General features: G+C 48.6%; 1 long non-coding RNA gene across 1 annotated transcript; it reads left to right on the top strand.

Annotated features, from left to right (window-relative positions):
- The first annotated feature begins 528 nt into the window (after positions 1-528).
- On the top strand, positions 529-10233 carry LOC149436213 (uncharacterized). The gene is made up of 3 exons (XR_016308324.1): positions 529-1050; positions 3763-3834; positions 10051-10233. It is a non-coding gene; the product is annotated as an uncharacterized LOC149436213 (long non-coding RNA).
- The last annotated feature ends 293 nt before the right edge of the window (positions 10234-10526 follow it).

The following is a 10526-nucleotide window of genomic DNA, read 5'->3' as shown; positions in this document are numbered from 1 at the left end:
CACGTGACTACGGATTAAGTCTGTATCAGGTGGTTATTTCAATTAGAGAAGGGGCATAGAAGACAGGATCAAACAGACCTTATTAAAGGGATGCTTGGCGGGAAGGGGTTCATATAATGCAGATTCCAGCATATCTTCTGGTGCGACAAAAGCAGAAAGGTCGCAGTGCATGTTCCTGTGGGATACGGCTGGTGAATCAGGAGTTTGAAGACCCCCTAGTCATGTCATGGCTTATGAATGCCACAATACAATGAACGCATTATGGCGCCATTTGGTAGGTGGCGCCGGACTGTTTTTAAATGTTTGGTCACTGCGACCTAATAGATCATTTGTTATGATCTGCGACAGTTTTGATCATTTTTCTCAATTTCTTATTGGGATCAATAATGTATCGATCACAGATCTACAGAACACGCGAAGGGGACGGGCATTCGTAGTCCTCCTTGTGCTGCTCTGGGGGGGAGCCCCGCAGAATGCGTCTTTATATGGAAAGCGTTTTAGCGGCGACGCGTTCTGCCGCTATCTCAGATGAATAAGGGGTCTTCGGATAAATGCCTCTGTTCTCGTTTACGACTCTGTGAATATTCATGTCGGGGAGATTGAAATGCTTCGCTCGTAGCCCATTAGAGGAGCCATAAATCCAGCCGGTGCTGGAGAAGCTCATTCACCGCGCAGCGGCACAAAAACCCGGTGTCAGGGCCAGATAGACGGAGAGCTCCGAGCCCTGCCAGGAAGTGGCCACTTCTCACGGCTCTATAGAAATGGCCCCATAAATCCAGCTAATGGCCCAGCGATGAACCAAATCCCGACTTTCCCTGCTCGGTTCTCAGGAGCGTGAGAGGGGCAGGCGGGGGCCCCCCACTCTATAGGAAGGGAGATGTATGGCGTGTCAGTGGACTGAGCTGAACCATCGTCACATTCACACTCAATTGGGCCATGTCGGGGACAACCTTCATACGTCGCCGACACATACCAGAGTGGAGGGTCCCAAGTTTTATTTATTACGTGTTTAACGTCTAACTTTTTTGTTTTGTATTGAGCAGGAGAAGGGTGAGAACTTCTCATTATATCACTGTCTGGGGTCACAGAGTGACGTAGGATGCTGTAAAGTTACTGGAAGTCACAAGGTGCTGAGAGATCACTAGAGACACAGGAGTGGCGGAGACAGAGGGGTCACTGGAGACATAGGAATGCCGGAGACACGGGTCACTGGAGACACAGGAATGTTGGAGACAGACGGGGCACTGGAGACACGGGAGTCCCGGAGACACGGGTCACTGGAGACATGGGAGTGCCGGAGACACGGGTCACTGGAGACATGGGAGTGCCGGAGACACGAGTCACTGGAGACATGGGAGTGCCGGAGACGCAGGGGTCACTGGAGACACGGGAGTGCCGGAGACGCAGGGGTCACTGGAGACACAGGTGTCACTGGAGACCCAAGAGTGCCAGAGACACGGGGGGGTCACTGGAGACACGGGAGTGCCGGAGACACGGGGTCACTGGACTGGAGACATGGGAGTGCCGGAGACACAGGGGTCACTGGAGACACGGGAGTGCCGGAGACACAGGGGTCACTGGAGACACGGGAGTGCCGGAGACACAGGGGTCACTGGAGACACGGGAGTGCCGGAGACACAGGGGTCACTGGAGACACGGGAGTGTCTGAGACACAGGGGTCACTGGAAACACGGGAGTGCCTGAGACATGGGGTCACTGGAGACACGGGAGGTCACTGGAGACACAGGAGTGCCAGAGACACAGGGGTCACTGGAGACATAGGAGTACTGGAGACACAGGGTCACTGGAGACACAGGAGTGCCGGAGACACGGGTCACTGGAGACACAGGAGTGTCGGAGACACATGGGTGACTGGAGACACAGGAGTGCCAGAGTCAAGGGGGTCACTGGAGACATAGGGGTGCACGGGTTCATTGGGAACACTGAAGACACAGGATTGTGGGGGTACAGGGGTCATTGGAGTCACAAGGGTCACTAGAGGTTCAGGAGCGCACAGGGGTCACTGGAGACACAGGGGTCATTGGAAACACTGGAGACAGAAGTGCAGGAGTGCTGAGAGATCACAAAAGTCACTAGGCACAAAGGGGTCACCGCAATCGCAAGGTTGCTGGAGTCACTCGCTGGAGGCACAGGAGTGCTGGAGTCCTAAGGAAGGCACAAAGGTCACAGCGATAGACAGTGGAGAGCTAGTAGGCCGGGGGAGTCAATCGCTCCGTGTCCGTATTCTTCTTGGAATTTCCTGGCAGGGCACAGTCTGGTGACAAAGTATCCAATCAGGTGTCTTCTCTTCTAAATTTAGGGAATCTTTCATTTAATTCTCCTTAAGGCTGCCTCACACCGAGGAGTGTACTTTAAAAAAAACGCTCAGCGTGGCAAAAACACACAAAAATGCGTTTTTGTTGTATTTTTGCGGCAGATCAGCACGAAAGTACCTTCACACTGAAGAGTTTTTGAAGTGTTTTCACATTTAAAAAAAGCACTTGAAAAGCTCAAGAAAACTGCTTCCCTATGTATGTGAATGTATATCTATGTATGTGTTCACACGGAGGCGTTGTGCTTGCATTGCGGTGTAAAAACACATCTTTGGGGCATGTTTGGGGAGTAAAAAAAAAAAAAAAGCCCCTAAAACACCTCATCCCATTGAAACCAATGGAAAACGCCTGAAAAAAATTTATGGTGCAGTTTTTAAGTCACGTGTACTTTAAAAAACTACTCAGAAAGTGCGGGAAAAGCGCGGTAAAAATGTCTATTCGTTTTTGCTGTGTTTTTGTGGCAGATCAGCATGAAAGTAGTCTAAGGCTGTCTTCACACTGAAGAGTTTTTGAGTTTTCACATTTAAAAAAAAGCACTTGAAAAGCTCAAGAAAAACTCTTCCCTATGTATGTGAATGTATATCTATGTATGTGTTCACACGGAGGCATTGCGCTTGCGTTGCGGTGTAACAATGCCTGCTTGCAGCATCTTTGGGGCATGTTTGGGGAGTAAAAAAAAAAACCCCAAAAACACCTCATCCCTTTGAAACCAATGGAAAACGCCTGAAAAATGCCTTAAAAAATTTTATGGTGCAGTTTTTAAGTCACGTGTAGGGGCGGACTGACCATTTGGAAACTCGGGCACTGCCTGAGGGCCCGGGGTCAATAGGGGCCCCATGAGATGCCCCTGGTACCTTTTTCATAGGCTTTTTTGAGTTTGGGCAAGGACACAGGGGCACCATGATCCCCTATTGCCCGGGGGCCCCATGAGTTGTCAGACCACCCCTGATCAGAATTCATATTTAATGAAAGCTATGGATAAAGTGCAACTTTTTATTCTTTTTAGCTTTTAAGTTGCATTACTGAAATAAATGAACTTTTGCACGATATTCTAATTTTCGAGTTTCACCTGTATTTACGGACATATATTTTGAAATATATTAACTATGGCCAAAATTGTAGCATTTCAAATATTATTATTATACAGGATTTATATTATTATTATTATTATACAGGATTTATATTATTATTATTATTATTATACAGGATTTATGGCGCCAACAGTTTGCTCAGCACTTTACAATATACTGGGAGACAATACAGCAACAATACAGTTCAATACAAGAGGGATAGGAGGGCCCTGATCCTGGGAGCTTACAATCTAGGAGGGAGGGGATATATGGCAATATATTTGGGAAGAATATTTTTAAAATATATTTCAAATATATTTTTCTTCTATGTGGGATGACCTCGGAATCTTCCTCAGCAGATCACATGCCTAAACGCCCAGCCGGATAGCAAGCACTGCAAAGAGCCAGAATCAGCATTTTCTCCAGGACAGGTAAGACTTGCACTCCTTTAGTTACTATTTCTTCCAACCTGATGACTATTTGAGTGCAGGTTCTCTCTCAGCACATACTGTATATGGAATCTCTGTCTATAGAGAGCAGCCTGGCACAGTTTGGGGGATTTTGTTGTCCTATTCCATCCGCACTTCAGTCCCAATAGCACAATGAGCATCCCATATCACGGGGGGGGGGGGGGGGGGTAATGCCTTGTCGTCGCTCTCGGTCTTTCCAATCAGGTCCCTTGGATTTTTCAATTTGCCCGTTGCGTATTGCGGCATTCCCGAGTCCTGATTCCATCTCGCAGACAATTGTTCCCCCATCTCTGCCCAGAAATGGGCGTCCACACACATCAGCGTTCAGACCAGAGAATTCGGCTCAGCAGAATATCAGGTACGTGGAGCTCAGTTACTCCCATTCCTTTTTTCTTAAAAGTACATCAATGTTTTAACGAGGTTTGGAAATGAAACGTTTCCATTTTCATTACACACCTTATTTTAGACCCACTGATATCACTGGGTCTCTGTGCTCCTCTCAGCAATGCAGGCAGATCACGGCTGGTGGGCGGGGCTGGCAGGGTACTGTACGTAGCCTCCTAAAAGCATTGCAGCACCCTTCCTCAGTGCTCCTCAACCCTGATGCAAGCAGTGGGCCGGTGCTTGGGTGGAGCTATGCAAAATCAAAATGCCTTGATGGGTGGGTGTCAATCTGGGGGAATGGGCGTTCCTGGGCAGACTGCATTTGTGTACAGACCACTCTACAGGGGTGGACTGACCATTTGGAAACTCAGGCACTGCCAGAGGGCCCGGAGTCAGAAGGGGGCCCCATGAGATGCCCCTGATACCTTTTTCATAGGCTTTTTTGAGTTTGGGCAAGGACACAGGGGCCCCATGATCCCCGGGGGCCCCATGAGTTGTCAGTCTGCCCCTGCCACCCTAGGTAATGGACACATGATGCTGAGCATGAACTGAAATCCAGTAAATACAAGGGGCGGGGCCAGCGACAGCCAGGCTGGGGAGGAAATGCTTAGATGATGCTGGACGTCCTCCAGACAGAAAATGAGGCGGAGCTCTATCTGACTGGCTGCAGCTTCTAATGCACATTGTGGGAAGCTCACAGTGTGCAGTGACACCAGAGGAAGCCGTTTCAGTCCAGGAGAGGAGCCAGTACAACTGTGCCAGACTGGAGGAGTGGCCGGAGTTACCCCAAAGGATTGGCAGCCCCGCAATGCCGGTGTTTTCTATCCTCTGACCGGGTTTTATTGCCATTTGGCAGGCAGCCAGGAGGAAGAATGAACTTCTTTATTCTGCATTTAGCCCAGCGATGGGTATTGTTGGAGCCGTCTGGCTGCTGATAAGCTCAGTCCATTGCCTATTGCCAAGCAACGGTGTAATGGCCCTTCGCCTGACACCGACCGATCGCCATCCAAGGGTCTGGTTAGCATTGTGAAGTCACATAATTGGGTGTCTATTATTGGTCATTACAGCGCCGGGGGAATGGCCGCCATCCAACCTTGGACCCGCATCATGCAGACAGGACTGGAAATGAAAGTACACTGTATTGCTAAAAGTATTGGGCCGCCGGCCTTTCTACACACATGACCTTTAATGGCCCCCCAGTCTTAGTCCGTAGGGTTCAATATTGGGTTGGCCCCGCCCTTTGCAGCTATAACAGCTTCAACTCTTCTGGGAAGGCCGTCCACAAGGTTTAGGAGGGTGTCTATGGGAAGGTTGGACCATTCTTCCAGAAGCACATTTGTCAGGTCAGGCACTGATGTCGGGGGAGGAGGCCTGGATCACAGTCTCTGCTCTAATTCATCCCAAAGGTGTTCTATGGGGTTGAGGTCAGGACTCTGTGCAGGACAGTCAAGTTCCTCCACCCCAAACTGGCTCCTCCATGTCTTTATGGACCTTGCTTTGTGCACTGGTGCGCAGTCATGTTGGAACAGGAAGGGGCCATCCCCAAACTTCCCACAAAGTTGGGAGCATGAAATTGTCTAAAATGTCTTGGTATGCTGACGCCTTAAGAGTTCCCTTCACTGGAACTAGGGGGCCAAGCCCAACCCCTGAAAAACACCCCCACACCATAATCCCCCCTCCTCCAAACTTTACACTTGGCACAATGCAGTCAGGCAAGTACCGTTCTGGCAATCGCTAAACCCAGACACGTCCATCGGATTGCCAGACAGAGAAGCGTGATTGGTCACTCCAGAGAACACGTCTCCACTGCTCTAGATTCCAGTGGCGGCGTGCTTTACACTACGGCCTCCGACGCTTTGCATTGCACTTGGTGATGTAAGGCTTGGATGCAGCTGCTCGGCCATGGAAACCCATTCCATGAAGCTCTCTACACACTGTTGTTGGGCTCATCTGAAGGCCACACCAAGTTTGGAGGTCTTTAGCTATTGACTCTGCAGACAGTTGGCGACTTCTGCGCGCTTCAGCATGCGCTGACCCCGCCGTCATGTGACGTGGCCTACCACTTGGTGGCTGAGTGGCTGTTGTTCCCAGTTGCTTCCACTTTGTTATAATCCCACTAACAGTTGAGCGTGGAATATTTAGTAGCCAGGAAATGTCACGGATGGACTTATTGCTCAGGTGACCACCTATCACGGGACCACGCTTGGAGTCACTGAGCTCCTGAGAGCGACCCATTCTTTCACCAATGTTGGTAGAAGCAGTCTGCATGCTTAGGGGCTTGATTGTATACACCTGTGTCCATGGAGGGGATTGGAACACCTGAATCACATGATTGGGAGGGCAGGCCCGGGCCCAATACAGTTTTTTCATCCCTTATTTGCTGTGATGTCCTGGGGGGGGGGGATTTCCTTTTACTTATTTAGGGTTATACAGAGGAGCCTTGGTGTGGGCACTGATACTTTCCCTTATATGATGTGTGACATTTAATTCCTGGAACTAGCAGCTGTTGTCACCTTCAAAGTAGTCCCCTTGTGAAGCGACACACTTTTCCAGACGACTCTGCCACTGCCAGAAACATTCCTGGAATTCATTTTCTGGAATGCTGCTCAGTATCTTTGTAGCGGCGTGCTGAATGTTCAGAATGTCACCAAATCTGTGTCTTTTTTAAGGCTTTTTTTTATTTTTGGAAAGAGAGCCAGAAGTGGCAGGGTGCCAAGTCAGGGGAATAAGGTGGTTGTGAGTTCCTGACCCAGAAATCCATTCCAAAACTTGACCAAACACTTAATGCATCATGTGCAGGAGCATTGTCGTGGAGGAAAATCCACTTGTCAGGCCAGAGTCCCTTCCCTTCAGTCTTGCACAGTTGTAGCGGCTCCTCTCCTGGGCTGAAATGGCTTCCTCTGATTTCACTTCACACTGTTGGCTTCTCACACTGTGCATCAGAAGCTGCAGCAAGTCAGACAGAGCTCCGCCTCATTTCCTGGCTGGAAGATGTCCAGCATTATTTAGGCTTTCCTCCCTAGCCTGACTATCCCTGTCCCCGCCCATTTCCTTCATTGAATTTCAATCATGGAGGATCAGCAATTACATGTGGGTGTTACCTAGGGTGGTCTGCAATACAGTTTATCTAGGAACACCTACACCTCCAGCCTGACACCCACCCATCAAGGCATTTTGATATTGGAATAACTCCTGCCAGTAGCCAGCCCACTGCTTGCATCAAGACTGAGGGCTCTTGAGAGAAGTACTGAGACAGGGTGATGTTTACAAGAAGCTATGTACAGCACCCTGCCAGCCCTTCCCACCAGCCATGATCTGTCTGCATTGCATAAAGATGCACAGAGATCCATTGATGATATTGCTGGGTGTGAGGGATGAATCTGTTCAGAAAAATACAAGTAGATTAAACTTCAGCTTTAAATGCCTTCATTGCTCATTGATAGAGCTCTCTGGGAACACTTACTGCTAGTCATGTGAATGTGCTGATCGCTGTTCTCCTTGTTGGAGAGGAAGCTGTTCTAACAACCTGCAGTGTAAGGATCTCCCTGCTTCCCTATATCCGCTTCATCCTTTTTGTGGGTCTGTGGTTGCTCTACCACTATCAATACCCCATCAGTCATTGGGTGATGTCACTACTGTTCTCCTTGCTGGAGGGGAAGCTGTACCTGAGGGCCTGCAGAGCAAGGATCTCCCTGCTTCTGCTTCATGCGTTCTGTGGATCTGTGCTTTCTCTATCTCTGTCATTAACCCACCAATCATCAGATGAAGCCACGACTATACTGCTCATTATTCTCCTTGCTGGAGGGGTAGCTGTACCTGAGGACCTGCAGTGCAAGGATCCCCCTGCTTCTGCTGCATTCATTCTGTAGCTCTGTGCTTTTTCCATCTCTTCTGCTGCTTCTACATCAGGGGTCCTCAAACTTTTTAAACAGCGGGCCAGTTCACGGACATTCACCTGTTGGGGGGCTGGACTATAGTTTGAAAAAAAATATGAAAAAACTCCTATGCACACTGCACATATCTTATTTGTAGTGCAAAGAACAGGGAAAAGCAATACAATATTTAAAATGCACTGGCCACCGCAATGCATTGTACTCTGTAATGCACTGGCCACCGCAATGCATTGTACTCTGTAATGCACTGTACTGTGATACATTGGACACTGCAATGCACTGTACCTGGTGTACTCTCCTCCTCTCCTGTTGCTCCTCTGGCTGCAGCAGGTGAAATGTGGGGCTTCCAGGCTGCCGCTCCCAGGCTGCCGCTCCCTGGGTCCTCATGGCCGAGCACCCAGCGTGCAGTCCAGCTATTTGCCGGCCAGTGCTGGGTTTTTTATTTTTTTGTTCTCTGGCTGGCCCAGCGGGCTGGATAATTGTCTTTGGTGGGCTGTAGTTTGAGGACCCCTGTTCTACATCATAGTGCACCCTCCACCAGTCATTAGATGATGTCACTACTGTGCTGCTCAATTTTCTCCTTGCTGGAGGGGTAGCTGCACCTGAGGACCTGCAGTGGAAGGATCTTTCAGCTTTATTCATTCTGTAGATCAGTGCTTTTTCCACAACTCCCGCTGCTTCTACCATTATACTGCACCCTCCATCAGTCATCAGGGAAGCAGCTCTGAGCTGAGGAAGCAAAACCCTGCTCCTCTACCAAGATGGCCTCCCCCATACAGAGACATAGTGCAGAACAAGGCATGGTAATCAGTAATGGGCACAGTACAGGTCCTCCATACCACCATCTACAGAATACAGAGATCTCCACAACTCATTTTGTGAGATATGTCAGTCTTCCATTTTTGGGTAGACTGATGTCTTTGCAGCAGGGGTGTCAAACGGGTGGCCCACCAGCTGTTGCCAAACAACAAGTCCCATCATACCTCTGCCTTTGGGACTCATGCTTGTAACTGTCAATCTTGCAATGCCTCATGAGATTTTGGCAACAGCTGGAGGGCCACCAGTTTGACACCCGTGCTTTAAAGCATACCCATGATTAAACTGAAGGTGCCAACTAGGTGAGTGAATTGGAGTATCAGAGTGTAGCGGCCATTTGTATTGTGACATAGGAAGTACAGCCAGCACCAGCCTATTACAGCTGGCCTATAAGAAAGCTGAACACCCGGCAGAGGATCGGGGAGGACTGTTGGCGGGGTAATGAACCGTCCATTCAGTGATGGTGGACAGGACTGGCTCAGTTCACACTATAGCAGCCTTCCGTGATGTGCAATTTAAAATTTTTTCCTCCAAAGATGCATTCAATGTTTCCATTTCATACAAGAAAAACGGTATATTGTAAATATTGTTTGTACGCCTCTTTTAAATAGAACTTAATACATTTTGCATCAAACAGCAACAAAGTAGCAGAAATATTTACTTTGTTTCAGACTAACGTTGGCGTGTCTGCAGAAGGTGGTAGAACAGCGACATCTTGTGGACAAAAATTAAAATGACAGTTTAATAATTTCCTACTATGCTGGAACAGCTGTATACTTCCCTACTATACAAGAGCTTTGTGTGGCCCAGATAGAGACTTTGTCCGATCGTAAAGTGTTACTGAACCCACGACAGTACAATCAGTCTGTAGATGCCGTAAAGCATGCTTGTTATACTCACTGTGGAACATAAGGGGTTAATCCTCTGCCTTGTGTATAAAGGATGTTTGATCTTCTCTTCTCTGATTCTTCCCTTCTTCCATTGTCTCCTAAAATATCTCCTGATAGAACAGATGCTCGGGAGCAAGATGCACATGCTCAGTTTGGTGTGTATTGCTATAAAGTTTTTTTTTTCTTGTCATCAGCACAGGGTTAATCAGCAAATCTCCAAATAGAGGTTAGCGGTCCTGCAGCCTCCTACAGGAGAATGAAAACTCCTTCTACAAGCTGTAACCAGCGCTCTGCTGGACAGATAGACGTCACAAGATTGTTGATGAGAAAAGGTATTTAGCAGTTTATATTTACTAAAATAATTGCATTTCCATGTTGTGTGTACCGTGGGAAAGTATATATAGTGAATGCGGGGTCCGGGGAGAGCGGATATAGTGAATGCGGGGTCTGGGCAGAGTGGATATAGTGAATTCAGGGTCCGGGGAGAGTGGATATAGTGAATGCAGGGTCCGGGGAGAGCGGATATAGTGAATGCAGGGTCCGGGGAGACCAGATATAGTGAATGCAGGGTCCGGGGAGAGCGGATATAGTGAATGCAGGGTCCGGGGAGACAAGATATAGTGAATGTGGGGTCCGGGGAGAGTGGATATAGTGAATTCGGGGTCCGAGG

The sequence above is a fragment of the Staurois parvus genome, unplaced genomic scaffold (genome assembly GCF_062004578.1).
Source record: "Staurois parvus isolate SC_StPar_1 unplaced genomic scaffold, SC_StPar_1.0 ptg001398l, whole genome shotgun sequence".
Classification (NCBI taxonomy): Eukaryota; Metazoa; Chordata; class Amphibia; order Anura; family Ranidae; genus Staurois; species Staurois parvus.
The sequence above is the reverse complement of the archived record's forward strand: the minus strand, read 5'-3'. Positions and strand labels throughout refer to the sequence as shown.